General features: G+C 49.6%; 1 protein-coding gene across 11 annotated transcripts in view; it reads left to right on the top strand.

Moving 5' to 3' along the window:
- Positions 1-2,496: 2,496 nt before the first annotated feature.
- LOC138303517 (zinc finger protein 84-like) overlaps positions 2,497-17,484 on the top strand; it is a 58,477-nt gene continuing 43,489 nt past the window's right edge. For 4 of the 11 annotated variants that reach the window (XM_069242709.1, XM_069242705.1, XM_069242710.1 and 1 more), the window contains exons 1-3: positions 2,673-2,930; positions 5,609-5,781; positions 8,447-8,562. The gene's annotated coding sequence lies outside the window, so the exon portion shown is untranslated. Of the gene's footprint in view, positions 2,931-5,608; positions 5,862-8,446; positions 8,563-17,484 lie in introns of all 11 variants that reach the window. The other 7 variants (XM_069242711.1, XM_069242707.1, XM_069242704.1 and 4 more) reach the window with 6 other exon arrangements.

Here is a 17,484-nt window from a genome sequence, read left to right on the forward strand (position 1 = left end):
TTGTCAAGGACATGCGGAACCTGGGGGTCTACAGCAAGCGGAGCACCCACTGTAGGAAAAGGTGGGAGGACATGAGACGCTGGGCAGGGAAGACTGCGGAGGCCCAGCTGGGGATGGCCTCCCAAAAAGGAAGCGGTTCACATCGGAACCTGATCACCCCCCCCATGGCCCGCATACTGGCTGTGGCCTATCCAGAGCTGGATATGCGCTTGAGGGCATTACCGCAGCCACAAGGGAGTGAATACAGTGGCCGTTACTACAATAATTGGTAGTTGCCATGGGATCCGGGTGGTGGGTGTGAGTTAGTGGCTGCCCCTTAATGCCTGGTCAGACATTGCAGCATGATCCAGCCCAAGGGTAATGGGTGTATAGCAAATCAGGTAACCTAGCTAGGTTGCATTCCATGTAAGACAGGACTTAGTGGGTCTCAGGAGGGGTTCAGTTGGCAGTGGTTGGCCCTCATCTTGCTGTGGCAACTAGCCTATTGAATGCCAGTGTGGTGAATAGTGCTCAACCCTGATCTGTGTGTGTGATGGTAATGTGTATGCCAACTGTGGTGTTGGTGCTGTAATTGATCCAGTGCTTCCTTTCTCTCCCTCCCCCCACCTTTTTTCTTCTGCCATCCTGCCCATGTGTGCATTAGCATCATCTGGCAGAGGAGCAGGGGCACCGGCGACAGAGGGAGCTGCATCCTACAAGGCCCAGGAGGCAGAATCCACCAACACTGAGGGAACCAGTGGGATGGAGGGTGAGCATTGTGGCGGAGACAGGAGGTGACAACACTGACACCGATTCCTCCTCCAATGGAAGTTCCCTGGTGGTGATGGGCACCTTTGGGACCAACCCAGCTACAGCCACCACCCCGTACCTACACCGCCCTCCCAGAAGCCCCTCACTGAGTTGCCTGTGCCTGCTCACCCAGGAAGGTGGGCATCTCTTTCGCCCCAGGCACCTCAGGCCCTGCCCCAGTGAGCCCTGCTGCCCTGAGTGAGGAGACTATCGACCTCCTGAGATCTACCTCTACTGGGCAGTCAACCATTGTGAATGCCATCCAGGGGCTGGTATCCCAGATGCAGCATTGCAATGCACTCCTGAGGGCATCCACTGTGGATTGACAGCCCAAAAGATATTGTTTCAGGCTCTGGCTTCCTCTCTGATGGCAGCCATTGTCCCCGTTCCTACTGTCCGCGCCACCCCCCCCCCCCCCCCCCCTCCCCCAACTACCACTTCCCAGTCCCAGACTCAAACCCTTGTGAGGGTGCCAGTGCACTGTACTGGCAGCAGCCTTGTTACTGGCTCGATTATGAGCCGTCGATAATGCTGGCACCACTTTCCCACTGGGCTGGTGGGTGGAAACCTTGGTTTCTACAAGTCAGCCTAGCAGGAAAGTTGTAATGGGCCTGGCAGGGAGGTAACCAGTCTGGTGGCACCCTCCGCGTCAAATGTTCGGGCAGACGGTTTATCCTATCCACCGAACTCCTAATCAGGCCCTATGTGTGTGGGAAGCTGAATCCCACCTCTTCGGGGCTTTAAGGACATGAGAACCCCAAAGGAGGAGAGCACTTCCTCCATAACTGTCAAAGTTTCACATTGCTTTGTGTAATATTTTACAATTTCAGTGCTATTATGAGTGACATTTCAACAACTGTGAGTGACACTAGAGGTTTAACTTGGTGACTGAGTCCCCTTTCTTTACCTCAGAGACAATCACCAACTGCTTTCTGTGCTTCAACTCAGTGGGATAAGGACGGCTATGAAATTAAACTGACTTTGTAAGAGTTTGCTGGAACTTTAGCACTCTGGGTTCCGACGAGTGAGAGACTCCAAAATCATAAAGTTAACAAAGAATACAGCCATTTGGTTTCAGATGTCAAGAGTTAAAAGAGAGGCAACAATTATGGATACAGGTGTCACTGTCTGGTTTTGAGATTCTGCCTATGCACGGCCGCAAACCTGGGTTTGAAGATAACAGAGTCCAAGCTCGTGCTTGCTTAAAGCACACTGGCCCGGTGCGGGATCGAGGCTGTGAGGGGCTCTGCAGCAGTGACTGCATGTGTGTGCGGTAACGCGGGGTCGGGTGTGGAAATGCGTGCCTCTAACGCTCAGTGCGTGAGGCCGGTGGGCTGCTCTCCAGCAGAAGCCAACAGGCGGGCTCGGGCCGGAGGCCCCACACAGGCCAACATCCCAGGGAAGTGGGATGTATTTCCCTCACTGAAGAGGTAGCTGACGTGAGGCTGTACTTTTTCTGAATCTTCTGCTTTAATAATATTGTGGTGCTCGCGCCTGAGCAGCGCTGTGGGGCGCCTCAGAGAAGGGCCCAGCGGGCGGCGGATCTCCCTCCCCCGGACCCCTGAGGCCGCCCGTCAGGACCCCGCTGGCGTGAGGCCTGGGGCCTCTCTTCCGGTCTCGTGCCGTGTCCTCGCGCTGCGCATGCGCGGCTCCGCAAAGCTCGGGTTGCCTGTTTTCCTGCTCCGCCTGGACAGGGACTTCCGCGATCTGTCTGATGTGACTTTCGGTTGTGTTGCCTGACATCCGGTCTTGTCCGGTGCAGGGTTTTGAGAACGCTTACTTCCGGGTCTGCTGGCTGGATTCACGTGCTGCCAGGTTTGGGCCCCGAGGGGAATCACTTCCCACGCTCTTGCCTGAACGCCTATCTAGTCAGGTGAAGGCCGCGAGGACGGTGACTTCCGGGTTGGTTGTGTGGCTTGCTCTCTTCGCGGGTGGGTCGCGAGGAAGGTGACTTCCGGATGCCTGTGCTGTCCGCTGTAGGTCACGAGCCAGGTGACTTCCGGGTTAGGTGCCTGACTTCCTGTCTGCAAGGTGTGGGGCAGACTCTCAGTGCCCTGCTCTGGGTCTTCCTGCAGCTGAGCAGGGCCCTGCATGAAGCTCACTCCTTGGCCATGATATCTACCCTACCTCCATCTCATCAGGTGCTTACAGCCCTTTCCCTGCGCTGTTTCCTCCGATTGTAATTTTTTTTTGTAATGATATACCATTTTCTAATTCTCTACCTTGTAATTACTTTTGTTAGTATCTGATCATTTTAGGCCAGCTGTATATTTTTTTTGTAAATAATATTTCTATTATAAAGCACTCCACCACCCTTGGGTAATGCCTGCGCTTTATCAATATGCATTCATACATGATGTTCCTTTGCTGGCAGGTTTTTCAGATTGCTAATATGTGACATTTCCACTCTTTCAGTATACTCATTACAGGTAAGCGAGCCAACAAATTAACAGGAGGAGCCAAACCAGAGCTGTAAAGGGCCGGCTCTGACTCCAGTAGCCATGCATGAGCCGAGCCCTGGAATATATTAGGAATGTAAATCGTGCAACAGCCCACATTGGAATTTGATAAGATGTCTTAAAATTAGAATAAATGTATTTCTTTGTTACGTGGAAGCATTCCGCCGTAATACACCAGAATTTATCAGAGCGGTGAGAGTTTAAAGTTTTAAACATACACCGAGAAGCATTTCTGTGCCTTGATGACCATGCCATTAGTGAACTAAGAGTTAAGTTAGTTGTCATGTTTACCCTGTATGTGGCCTAGATTCTTACTATACATGGGGCACCATTATGGACTATTAAATCAAACCTGAAAGTGTTTTGTATAACACACATCCTAAGCTCTCTTATCTGAATATGTTCCCATATATGATAATGAACAAAAACGAGGCTCCATGAAATAAATGGCCTGATTACAACTTTGGAGGAGGTGGTAATCTGTCCCAAAAGTGACGGATATACCACCAGCCGTATTACAAGTCCATTATATCCTATGGAACTCGTAATACGGCTGGTGGTATATCCGTCACATTTGGGACGGATTAACACCTCCTCCAAAGTTGTAATCAGGCCCAAAGTGTTTACCTATCTCACACAGTTTGGTCAAGCAGAAACGCTGGAATTGATCTAACATTTTCATTTTTTACACATGTAATTAAACCACTAGATGGTTCTTGCTTTCTCACATCAGAGGTGTTTAATTGTTCACGTACAAGATCAGAGTATAACTGGCATGCAGAATCATAAACACAACGCCTGCCTCTCTTCATGTACTACTACAGTTCAGGTCCCACCTTGATTATCCTTTGTTTTTAACATGGTATTATCAAGGCTTTCCAGGCAGGATAGGAGGGTCCTATCACCTGTATCTGAGAAGTAAGAAAAATATACAGGACGCTGTGAGTGAATACACTTTTTTAAAAATTGAAAGGCTTATAATAAATATACCCTAAAGATGGTGATATAGAAAAGCGAGTCCACCGAAACACTACAGCATTTTTGTGTTTATAGACATTTTTCTGTTTATATGTCAAAATTAAATTTTTAGTTTTTTTTTAACCTTGATGCATTTCTAATACGATTCCTTTTGTAACAAAATGTTGTGAATGTTTCTGTACAAAAGATGATGCAAAAATTGATTTAAACTTGTATGAGAAATTTTATGAAATGTACTTTGAACTAATAGTTTGAAAGGGAATAAAATGACTCATAAGTGTTGTTTGTAGTGTGCAGAGTAGGTAATTGGTATTATCAAGTTGGATACAAAAGTTACTCAAGGTGAGAGCTAAAGGCGTAGTAGTATGTACAGGGGATATAGATATTGTATTTTTACTGTTTAAACATTTCCCCTACATTTGTGAGAGGCTACTCTCTTTGACATGTGGAATTCACATTTGTTAATCATGAACCTTGTCCATTGACATAAGAGCACGTCACAAAACACAAATACACAATCTGCATTTATTTTTTAGGCAGTGGGAAATTTGCCAAGATCACAGAATACTTAGCCTAAATGCAAACCTGGTTCACTGGGTGCATTGTCAGCAGCTGTATCCACTAGGCCACATTGCCTCCGGCAAAAGCTCAGCTCATTTTGGGTCGGGTCCAAAACGATCTTGAGCTGAGCCAGAGCCAGTTGCGTGACTGTAGCCTGGCTCGAGCTTTCAGCGGCTCGCCCAACTGTGTACTTATGGGTGACATTCTACTGCCAAATGTCTGACACTTTGAGTGACACTTATCCAGTGTGTAATACAATTGTACAATAACCACTTAAATGTTCACACTGTTTCTCAGATACAGGCTGGAACCTTATAGCACTATATATGCACAAGCCATTATTTCCCTCTGCGCCAGCAATGATTCAATGTGTTTTCTCTCTAGTTACACACGAGGGCAGACCTCTGCAGTGATTTCATTAACCAATTGACGTTGCATAATTTAAAATAGTGTGTTTCTCACAGATTACTTTAATTTGCCTTTATCTTTCATTTAGAGTGTGTGCCTTACTTTAAATGCAGTTATCTTTGCATATTGCTAATAATACGCATATCGAAAATACCTGTTTTAAAAGCTAAATCACTTTGCCGTTTTTGTAACAGTCTCTCATATATAGTTGTAATACAATTTTAAAACAATGACTTGCATAACCACAACTCATTCACAGGGTGTGACCTTGTAGGTTTCATAGTGTGAAAGAACACATTTCTTACTGACTACATTTACTTGTATTTATCTTTCATTTAGCTGTGCATGTTATATGCAGTTAACTGAAGGTGAAAGAACAACAAAATAGTTACAGAATATTTTATCCTTTTTAGCTACGTCTTTCACCCTGACCCCACACACTGCCGCCGCCCTGATTGTGCTCAAGATCAGATCAGTGCTTTCCTGAACCAACCAGAAGTGCTTCTCCAGGGAATGGCAGGCTGTGCAAGAGAGCGTCTTCTGGCAGTGCTGGGACCGCCGGGCCCCAAACTGTGCTGACTGAAGGGTGAGGCGCCTGGGTTGGCCTGATGGTATTGGTCTGGTAATTGCCTGGGGCAGCAACACAGAGCGACCTGAAGAGTGAAGGTGCTTTAGTTTCATTATATCCTCTGTGCATATTATAGGATTAATAAAAGTTGTAATACATTTAGTGCATTGATGCAGACACCAACACTAATGTACAATAGTCTAATCCCTGTTGTCTGGTACTTGGCAGGACTAGTCCTTGAGCTTTTGGATCAGCCTCCACCCCCCCAGTTCCTGTGGTGGTGGCTGAGGGCTAGGTCAGCAGCAGCTGCATCTTTTGGGCTCATGTCACCTGCTTGGTTTTCTTTGCTAGTATCTGGAGTGACTGAGTCTCCCAACCCTGTTTTTTCTGTTTTTAGAACTCTATGAACATTTCCCATGATTACTAGCGGTAAAGGGTCTGTGTTACTTATTTGAAAAAAGTGGTATACTCCTAATTGGCACATGCAACTTACCTATAAGTAACTTCCCTAGTATATGGTACAAACTGTATCCCATGGCCTGTTTGTTTAATGTCACTAGTAAACTGCAGGAACTATTGTGCCATGTACTGTGATGGCAGTGCAAAGCATGGCTTAAGACATACCAGCGTAGTCCTATTGTAGCAGTGTAAAAGCTGCAGTTCGACCTGTCAAAATAAACCCTTCTGACAGACTGGTAAGAACCTCCCATGTAAATATTATTGCCACCTTGTAAAGGCCTTGTAGTCCACAAGGCAGGGTGCATGTTATATACAAGTAGGACACGCAGAAATGTAATGTTAACGTTCTCACAATGACTAGCACCCAAAATAAATATTTCTCTGTGGGTGGCCTAGCTGTCAGATGTAGAAACCCAGCAGACAGATTGAAATCCTAATACTGCATCTCAGGAATGGGACTAGCTACAAAAGTTATTAACAGACTTTTTTTAATAGTTATCAAAAATTTAATTAAACATTGTAGTAAATATTGAGGGAAAATAACTTTCAGAAACTCACCCTTTACTTTCCTGAACTGTCAGAAGGCTACCTAGCACAGTCATCTGCCTTTTCCCAGCCAGTGTTCACATTCGTTTACGTGTGAAATTCTTACCACGAGCATCCAAGAGGCTGACCTGATCGGTTTCAAATGACTCCTCTGAACCTCAGACAATATGGAGGATGGGTGCTGTGAACACCGTGGCGGGTGTGCTTGGTTTACATATAGAAAAATATAACAAGGAACATACCAAGCCCCTATCAGTTATCAATCAGTCTTTGTACAAATAAATACACAAGTACATTGACCTCATGTTTAGCAATAAATTGTATATTATTCACAACTAATTGGTCAAATTGCATCTATCTTTATACACAAAAGAACCTCATCTTACATGTAAAGAAAGTCACAGTGAATTCAACAACATTAACGTATTTAAAAAAAAACAATTCCCTACAAATGAAATGCGTATATAACACAATATTTCAGCTGTGATATACATTTTAAGACGCCATATCTCTGAATCAAATACATGCCACAATTGTTTGACATCTCATCTGGCTTAAGAGAATAACCATTCATTGTCCAGAGCCAAATACAACAAAAAAGCTACTCAAAGGAGGAATATTTGGGCTGGCTTTAAAAAGACTTCATGCGGTCCCAAATAACATAATGAAGGGCGTTTTTTTTTTATTCATACAGCTCATTTCCTCTAGGTGTCAGTGCTCTTATTCCCTCACAAGTTGTAGTTAGACCAGCATCTATGAGGAGACATAATTTGCAGCTTGAAATAAAGATGTTTTACTAAACTGTTGTGCAATTTTAGATACCATTTTTATGAGGTATCACTTAGTAAATCGTTTTTGATATATATATATATATGTGGAGAATCAGTGTAAGATCAAAGTGGGAAACACCATTAGCAACATAAAAATAAATAAATGACAGGCCTGATTGTTAAAGGAAGTCACAGAAGGGTGCCCGCTGATGTGTGCCCTTACATTGGTGAAGATTTAGTAGTTTCAGAATTCCCAGCAGCAGACCTGGAAACCATACTGATAGGAAAGTTTGTTAATTCCATTTCGGTAAGAGCAAATATACATATAATAGACTGCAGATTAACTTTCTATACACCCCATTATTTCCCCACGAAAACTTGTTTACTCATCCCCTTGTCAGGAGTAAATTTCCAACCTTTTCATTATGTATGGTTTTAAAAAAGAATTACAGCAGCCCCTCCAGTCCATACTACCAGCACAAAGCAAAAATGAATTGGACATTAGGTTCTTAATATATTTATGCAAATCCTCACAGAGAAAGTCAAACAGAATGTAAGGCTCCACATTTCAAAAAGGTTGAGTGTAGAGCATTTTTCTGGCAGATAAAGTTCTATGGTACTGATTGTTACATCTGTTCACCCTGCAAACTGGGCCTCAGCTCACTGCAGGCATGGGTAAAGGCATTGAGGCGCACTGAGGCATGGGCAAAGCCATTGTTCTGTGCATGTGTAGCCATAGTGTGTCACTAGAAAGTAAAAGGTCTGTGTGGAGTGTTTGTACAATGCAACCAGATAATTACATGCTTTGAAAATTGTGCAATAGAAGTGCATGTTTGCTGTTTTCCCATAGCCCAAAGTTCACATGTGGCCTACTGGTAATGTTAACACTATCTCCTCTTCATTTTCAGGGTCAGAGTCGTTTCATCATGGGCAATTGTAAGCCCAAATCATTGCAGCAAGGATATGAGCATGGCAAAGGATCCGTGACAATCCGTGACAATCTGCTGCAGGAATTCTTCAAGAGGTAAGTGAGGATTTTTAAAAATAAAATCAAATTGACGAAGCAATTTCACCATTTACAGTGACATATGCTGCATTTGACCTGCCCATGTCTTTGAAGCATCCTCAGAGTCCATGATATGGGCAGACGCCTTGCTGTTGGGCAGTCAGTGCGGCCATAAGGTACCAGTTAACCTTATATTTAAGTGGACAACCCTGCGTTATTCATTCAGTAATGCAACAAAACAACACCATTCTTCTGCGGTATTGAGTCTTTTCAAAATGGAGTTCACTGAAACCATTTGCTTTCTAGTCCTTGAGGAGTGCATCTAAGATTTCCACCTCTGTGTGGTGGTTGAACAACTTCAGTCACTTGCGAAACGATGCAATCTGATGAGTGACTCTTCTCCATAAAGTGTGGTACTAATACTGCATTCACCACTTTGCATTACTGCTTTGATGTTTCCCCTCTCCTAGTTTTCATTTGCTGAGTTGTCTTTCCTATGTAGATACACGGACAAGAGCACCATTTTGTGTATTACAGTCAGAAAAGTGTTTCAGTTCCACATTTATCTGATCTTGCAGTAAAAAGTTGTAATGGATATTTTATTGACTCCATACATTAATTGATAACAGTGATTATTGCAGATAAATTATTATAGTAGGATAAATGATACCACTTAGAACCACTGCTTTTCGTGATTGTTGTATTACTTAGGTTCCCATAGGTTTAAGGTTTGCTCTTGTCAATAAGATATTGTTTAGAGTTGGGCAGCGCCATAGTCCGCTACAAATTGATAGGATGTCTGTCCCATCAAACCCACAGTGCCCACACTTTATTCAAAGGTGGAGAGGTCTAAGGTGTACACTGGTGACGGCTCGACTGGCTTCTCCAACAGCCATAGGTTGTTAAATCCCAGAGCTGGTCATTGCACTCAGTGTATGGTGGAACAAGGTTCATTGGATTTTCTGCCCAGGAAATAACTGGATGGCCCTGACGAGCATGCATGGACAGATCTCTCTGGATATCAGGGCCATTGGTATTGTATTCTTCAAGAACAAAGGGGGTCATTACAACATTGGCGGTAAAAGGCGCTTACCGCCGTCCAGAAGACCGCCAATACACCGCTGCGGCCGCGGAATTCCGCCACAGCTATTACGACACACATCTCGGAATCCGCCGAAATTCAGACACCCACACAACACCGCCACACCAAAGGTCTGTGATAAACTGGCGGAAACAAACCCTCCACCTCCACGCCAACAGAAACACGCCCATGCTATTACGACCCACGAATCGACGCGGCGGTCCTTCAACCGCGGTATTCCATTGGCGGTACACACCGCCGCGCTCAAAATACACACACATCTCCAAAACACCGCCACATTGGACAATTCAAAATACACACACCTGATACACATACAAACAACACTCCCACACACTCAATACTATATAAAACACACACCCACATCACCCACAAACCCCTACGACCAGAAATTCTGAAAGAAGGCCAGAGAGACAGCACAGCAATTGACAACCCCATCACACAGAGGCACACAACACCATCACCCACACAACATCCACGCACAAAACACCACACACCACTACACTCACCACACTCATCAACACATACACCACCCCACACCACCCCATGGCACGCCAAAGACACCCCGCTTCTCCGAGGAGGAGCTCAGGGTCATGGTGGAGGAAATCGTCCGGGTAGAGCCACAGCTATTTGGCTCACAGGTACAGCACACATCAATAGCCAGGAAGATGGAGTTATGGCGCAGAATAGGGGACAGGGTGAACGCCGTGGGACAGCACCCAAGAAATAGGGAGGACATCAGGAAGAGGTGGAACGACCTACGGGGGAAGGTGCGTTCAACGGTCTCCAGGCACAACATCGCGGTGCAGCGGACTGGCGGCGGACCCCCACCTCCTTCCCCACAACTAACAACATGGGAGGAGCAAGTCTTGACCATCTTGCATCCTGAGGGCCTCGGAGGAGTCGGTGCAGGATGGGACACTGGTAAGTCAAATCTTAACTATCATATCCCCCACCCTACCTGCATGCTATCACACACCCCCTCCTTCACCCCCTCCCCTCTCACTACAACTCCTCACTAATGTAACCATGACACCAACCACCCATCCCAACACCAAGCCCTGCATGACACAACTAAGCATGGACACCTAGCACTAAAGCATGCCCACTGCACATACCCAGAACACCCCCCCAACCATCATCACACAAACCCACACACAGGAATGCTTGCACTGGGGTACACAAACACCCACCCATTGCACACCATGACACACACAAATGCAATAATCATGCTCTTATGCCCCTGCAGGAACCCTAAGGGCCGTCACCACACCAGAGGGTCCAGACAACACCACTCCACCCCCAGAAGAGGCCCACAGTGACGACAGCAGCTCTGCCCTACTGGATCTTGATGACCAGCCCGGACCATCGTGGGCCTCAGGACAGTCGGTTCCCCTTGCACAGGCACAGCCCAACACCGACCTTCCACCCTCTGGTACCACCAGCAGAGCACCCACCCAGCGGGCCCAAACCTCCGTCCCCAGGACACGTCAATCAGCTGTGTGTTCACCACTACAGGGAACCCAGGATAACCCACCACCCCAACAACAACAAGGACCTGGGGGCAGTGGTAGTGGGCACACAGTCCAGGGGACGGAGGCACAGGAACACAGGGGAACTGGGAGGGCTGCTGTGCGACAGAGGGAAGACAGGCCAAGGGAACCAACTCTCCACAAGGCCCTCTCCTCCATCATGGGAGCATACCACCACTCCCAGGAGACAATGGCTACGGTCCTGGACAAGTTGCAGGAGACCCTGCGCCTGCAGGAGGAACAGTATTTGGGGTTCAGGGAGGAGCTCAGGACCATCGGCTCCGCCCTGGGCACCATCGTAGGGGTGCTGAAGGACATACAGCAGACCTTGGGGGACACCGTGGCACTCCAAGGGGCCCCTGACACTAGCCAGGATGATGAACTGCCCACCACCTCCGCCGGCGCTAGTGGACAGGACGCCCCGCCACAGGACCACCACACCAGCACCCCACCCCCTGCAGACGGACAACCACCACGCAAGCGGTCCCTGAGATCCAGGAACAGGACAGAGCAAGATGGCAAGACCCCTGCCAGGAAATGAGACCACCCTGATTGTCCTCCCACTGTCCCACTTTGTAACCCTGTCCATATTCGAACTGCCCCAGCTCCACTTCCTATGCCCAGATGGGCAGTGCACCTGTGAGACTAATATACTGGACTCTGCCATGGACATTCCTCCACCATCCCCCATCACCATTTTACAACCCCCCTTCATTTTTGAGCACTTAAATAAACACCATTGAAACACAAAACAATCTGGAGTCAGTCTATGATTTGGTCATTTGTATTATCAATGACAGTGTCATAATGGCTTTACCATTGTAAGGCTAACATACCTATGTCACACATCACAAGCCTTTGAAGGATGCAAGCTGTTGACACGTAGGTAACCACACCTGTGAAACCGTAATGGAAGGGTACAACTCACTTAACAAATAGTGATTTAAATCGAGGAACAGGATAGAGGTAGACGTGTGAAAGTCAATGTAATGTTAAACATGAAAATGTTCTCACCTGTGTCTAACTGGAAATATTGCTGTATGATTGACTCCCTGTTGTCGTTTTCTTCTTCCTCAGCTTCATCCTCATCACTGTCCACAGGCTCCACAGACTCCACAGCTGCTACAACACCGTCATCTGGATCATCCTCCTGCAGAAAAGGCACCTGGCGTCGCAAAGCCAAATTATGGAGCATGGAGCAGGCGATGATGATGTCGCACACCTTCTTCGGTGAGTAGAATTGGGATCCACCTGTCATATGGAGGCACCTGAACCTGGCCTTCAGGAGGCCGAAGGTGCGTTCGATCACCCTCCTAGTCCGCCCATGGGCCTCATTGTACCGTTCCTCTGCCCTGGTCCTGGGATTCCTCACTGGGGTCAATAGCCACGAAAGGTTGGGGTAACCAGAGTCCCCCAATAGCCATACACGGTGCCTCTGGAGTTGACCCATCATATCAGGGATGCTACTATTCCGCAGGATGTAGGCGTCATGCACTGAGCCAGGGAACATAGCATTTACCTGCGAGATGTACTGGTCTGCCAAACAGGCCATCTGGACATTCATGGAATGATAACTCTTCCTGTTCCTGTACACCTGTTCACTCCTGTGGGGGGGACCAGAGCTACATGGGTCCCATCAATGGCACCTATGATGTTTGGGATATGTCCAAGGGCATAGAAGTCACCTTTCACTGTAGGCAAGTCCTCCACCTGAGGGAAAATGATGTATCTCCTTACGTGTTTCAGCAGGGCAGACAACACTCTGGACAAGACGTTGGAAAACATAGGCTGGGACATCCCTGATGCCATGGCCATTGTTGTCTGAAAAGAGCCACTTGCAAGGAAATGGAGCACTGACAGCAGCTGCACGTCAGGGGGGATTCCAGTCGGATGGCGGATCAGTGACATCAGGTCTGGCTCCAACTGGTTACATAGTTCCTGGATTGTGGCACGGTCAAACCGGTAGGTGACGATGACATGTCGCTCTTCCATTGTCAACAGGTCCACCAGCGGTCGGTACACCGGAGGATTTCGCCATCTTCTCATATGTCCCAGCTTACGGTGCTTATGAAGGACAACAGCGAAGAACCAGTCATTATTCCTCCAGGTATGTACCCACAGTTACACACAAGACTACACCAGACACAAAACCCTTCCTGTACGTGTGTTGAGTGTAGGCCTAGCTATGTGTGACGCAGTAGTAAATGAAGCCATGTGGGCCCCTGAAATGGCGGCTGCCTGACCTCTAAACTGGGACAATGGGATTGTGGGGTAACTGCGCTGGCGTTGTACACCGTCGCGGTAGGCGGTCGTAGACCGTGGCGCAATGCAGCATTGGTTAACATTGGACCCTATGGGTCCCAGGAGCCAATGAACAGGTGCGCTGGCGGTGATGATGCGCACCGCCGCGGACGTCACCGTCGTGGACGTGACCGCCATTTTCTATCTGTTCAATCACTAGATACCTGACCTTCGACAGGAGAGGACCTACACTGCAAGTGCTGCTGTGACCTCGGTCTGGAAGCGCCGATGGCTGCTGCGTCTGGGGAAAGGGCCCCTGCCTTCACTGCACAGGAGTTGGAGAAACGTGTGGGTGGGGTCCTCCCCCAGTACACGCTACTCTACGGTCCTCCAGTCCAACAGGTTAGTACACAGGGAGCACGTTGTATGGGCTAGGCCTGGGTGGAGAGGGCTGGTTAGAAGACGGAAGGGGGCAGAGTACATAGAACATTAATGCATGGGAATGAATGGGCCACATGGCCAGAGTAGGGAGGGGGCCACTCACATTGACGGTGCAGTTGGTAATGACTGTTTCTCTTCCCTTGTGCATGTCATGTAGGTCAGCGCCCACCAGAAGAGAGACATCTGGCGTGCCATCGCCAAGGAGGTTCGGAGTTGGATGGGCGCTTGAGGACATCACAGCAGACACAAGGGGGTGAGTACAACCTCATTCTGCAGACTTTGCGTGCAGTGGAGGGGTCTAGGTGGGGGAGGTGGGCTGTGGGTGTCCCTAGGCCAGGGCGAGTTAGGTAGGCAAGGCCCCTCCGTAATGTAGGCCATGTGGCACTCTACCCCTCCTCAGCAGAGTGGCAAGTCGAGGTATAGTTGCCCATGTGGCATCCATGTGCGCAGATGTCCACCATTGCCATGTAGGCCATATCCCAGAAATTGCGTGTGCAGAGTGCAGGAGCACAGCGTAATGCAGGGGGCTGCTGTGTCTGTCTTGTCCGCCAATGGTAGCGGAATGCCATGCACTAAAACTATCTTTCTTCTGTATCCCCCCCCCTTTTCCTGCTCTCCCTGTCCTTTTGTACATCAGCATCAACAGGCGGAGGTACAGTGGCACCGGAGCACGAGGGAGCTGCATCCTACATGGCCAGGGAGGGCCTCACCACGGACTCAGAATGCACCAGTGGGACGGAGGGCGAGGGGAGCTTCACGTCGGCCACCGGATCACCAACCAGCGACATAGACTCGTCCGCCGATGGGAGCTCCCTTGTGGTGGCGGCACCATCTGTGCGCCCCACTTCTACAGGTACAGCCGCCACCTCCCCTACCAGCACCGCCCTCCCAGCAGTCCCTCAGCGTTCGCCCCGTGCCCGATCACCCAGGAGGGTGGGCATCACCTTCGCCCCAGGCACCTCAGGCCCTGCCCCAGTCACCCCTGCTGCCCTCAGTGTGGAGGCCATTGACCTCCTCAGGTCACTCACTGTTGGGCAGTCTACCAATGTGAATGCCATCCAGGGTGTAGAACGAGAGTTGCAACACTGTAATGCATTCCTGGAGGGCATTCATTCTGGTCAGGCTGTCCTTCAGCGAACCCGGCAATCTCTGGCCTCAGCACTGATGGCAGCCATTGTCCCTGTGTCTACCCTCCCCCCTCCAACTTCCTCCACCCAGACCCAATCCCCTGTACCCCAGCCCATCCCAAGCACACCTACAGACCAGCATGCACACATGTCAACACACAAAAGTAGCTCAAGCAAACATAGGCACCACACATCCCACAGGCACTCACACAAGCATCACAAACATACAGACACAGCAACATCCACTGCCTTCACTGTGTCCCCCTCCTCCTCTTCTCCCTCCTCCCTCCCAGTCTCGTCTACACACACACCTGCATGCACCACATCTACAGGCACCAGGAATCGCACCAGGACACCCAGCACCCCAAGCCGCTCACCTGCACTCACCACCTCCACTGCCATTTACACGTCCCCTGTGTCCTCTCCCAGTGTGTCTGTGACGCCCCCTCCCAAAGTACACAAACGCCGGCAGTCACTCACCCAACATCCATCCACCTCACAACAGCCTCCAGTACCTGCACCTGCACCTGCACCCAAAACAGCTAAAGTGACACCTCCGACAACCACCTCCTCTTCCTCCACTCCCAGACCCCCTCCAGCTACCGATCCCAGTGTTCGCCAGAAACTGTCCCTCTTGTAAAATTGACCTTTTTGCCCCCACCCCTCCTCCAATTCATGAGTCCCGTCGTAGCGCCTCAGCCAAAAAGCCTCCAATACCAGTGGTGCGTGTTCAGGGATTGTGGAGTGCCCCGGCCACTAGGGCAGGCAGTAGGACCCGGAGCCAAGGCACTGGCAGCCCACCCCCTGTAAAGGCTCTAAAATTGGAGAGTGGACGACGGGACCGTGTTAAGACTCCTGGTGGGACAACAACTGACATGGGTTCGAAGAGGATTGGAGAGTCTGCTGTGACTCCACCAAAGGTGGGGAAGGGCCAGAGGAAGTCTGCCCAGCCTGTTGTGAGTGTCACGGCGGAGAAGTGCGCCATCATTTCCGGCGGTCCAGACACAACCGCCAGCACCGTCGTCACTGGTCACGAGACCACCTCCGGAGTTACAGCCCAGGAGGGCTCAAGTATCGTCACTGGTCCGGAGACCACCGCCAGAGTCACAGCCCAGGAGGGCTCAAGTATCGTCACTGGTCAGGAGACCACCGCCAGAGTCACAGCCCAGGAGGGCTCAAGTATCTTCACTGGTCCAGAGACCACCGCCAGAGTCACAGCCCAGGAGGGCTCAAGTATCGTCACTGGTCCAGAGACCACCGCCAGAGTCACAGCCCAGAAGGGCCCAAGTATCGTCACTGATCAGGAGACCACCGCCAGAGTCACAGCCCAGGAGGGCTCAAGTATCGTCACTGGTCCAGAGACCACTGCCAGAGTCACAGCCCAGGAGGGCTCAAGTATTGTCACTGGTCCAGAGACCACCGCCAGAGTCACAGCCCAGGAGGGCCCAAGTATCGTCAGTGGTCAGGAGACCACCGCCAGAGTCACAGCCCAGGAGGGCTCAAGTATCATCACTGGTCCAGAGACCACCGCCGGAGTCAGTGCCCAGGAGGGCCCCGGATGCCACAGTCCCGCTGGGCAATGATGGAACGTCATGCCACACACCAATGCCCAGTGTAGAGAACGTCATGCCACACACCTATGCCCAGTGTAGAGAACGTCATGCCACACACCAATGCCCAGTGTAGAGAACGTCATGCCACACACCAATGTCCATATCAGAACCGCCATGGCAAAGCACCACTGAACAGGGCAAAGACCGCCATGGCAAAGCCCCGCTGAACAGGGCAAAGACCGCCATGGCAAGGCACCGCTGAACAGGGCAAGCACCGTGTAGGAATGAATAGCCCGCCACATCAGGCATCCTTATCCCATGTGCAGCTGGGACAGTGACAGGACAGGAACTTTCACGGGGAGACTCGTCCTGTCTGGGCACCAGTCCCATCCAGTACCAGTAGAGACCTGCATCTACTTGTGAGACTGTGGCTTTGCACTCCCCAGGATGGCACAGTGGGCAAGCCACCCACTGTAGAGACTTGAGAGACTGTGGCTTTGCACTCCCCAGGATGGCACACTGGGCAACCCACCCACTGTAGAGACTTGAGAGACTGTGGCTTTGCACTCCCCAGGATTGCACACTGGGCAACCCACCCACTGTAGAGACTTGAGAGACTGTGGCTTTGCACTCCCCAGGATGGCACAGTGGGCAAGCCACCCACTGTAGCGACTTGAGAGACTGTGGCTTTGCACTCCCCAGGATGGCGCACTGGGCAACCCACCCACTGTAGAGACTTGAGAGACTGTGGCTTTGCACTCCCCAGGATGGCACAGTGGGCAAGCCACCCACTGTAGAGACTTGAGAGACTGTGGCTTTGCACTCCCCAGGATGGCACACTGGGCAACCCACCCACTGTAGAGACTTGAGAGACTGTGGCTTTGCACTCCCCAGGATGGCACAGTGGGCAAGCCACCCACTGTAGAGACTTGAGAGACTGTGGCTTT

The sequence above is a fragment of the Pleurodeles waltl genome, chromosome 7, assembly GCF_031143425.1.
Source record: "Pleurodeles waltl isolate 20211129_DDA chromosome 7, aPleWal1.hap1.20221129, whole genome shotgun sequence".
In the NCBI taxonomy this organism is placed as follows: Eukaryota; Metazoa; Chordata; class Amphibia; order Caudata; family Salamandridae; genus Pleurodeles; species Pleurodeles waltl.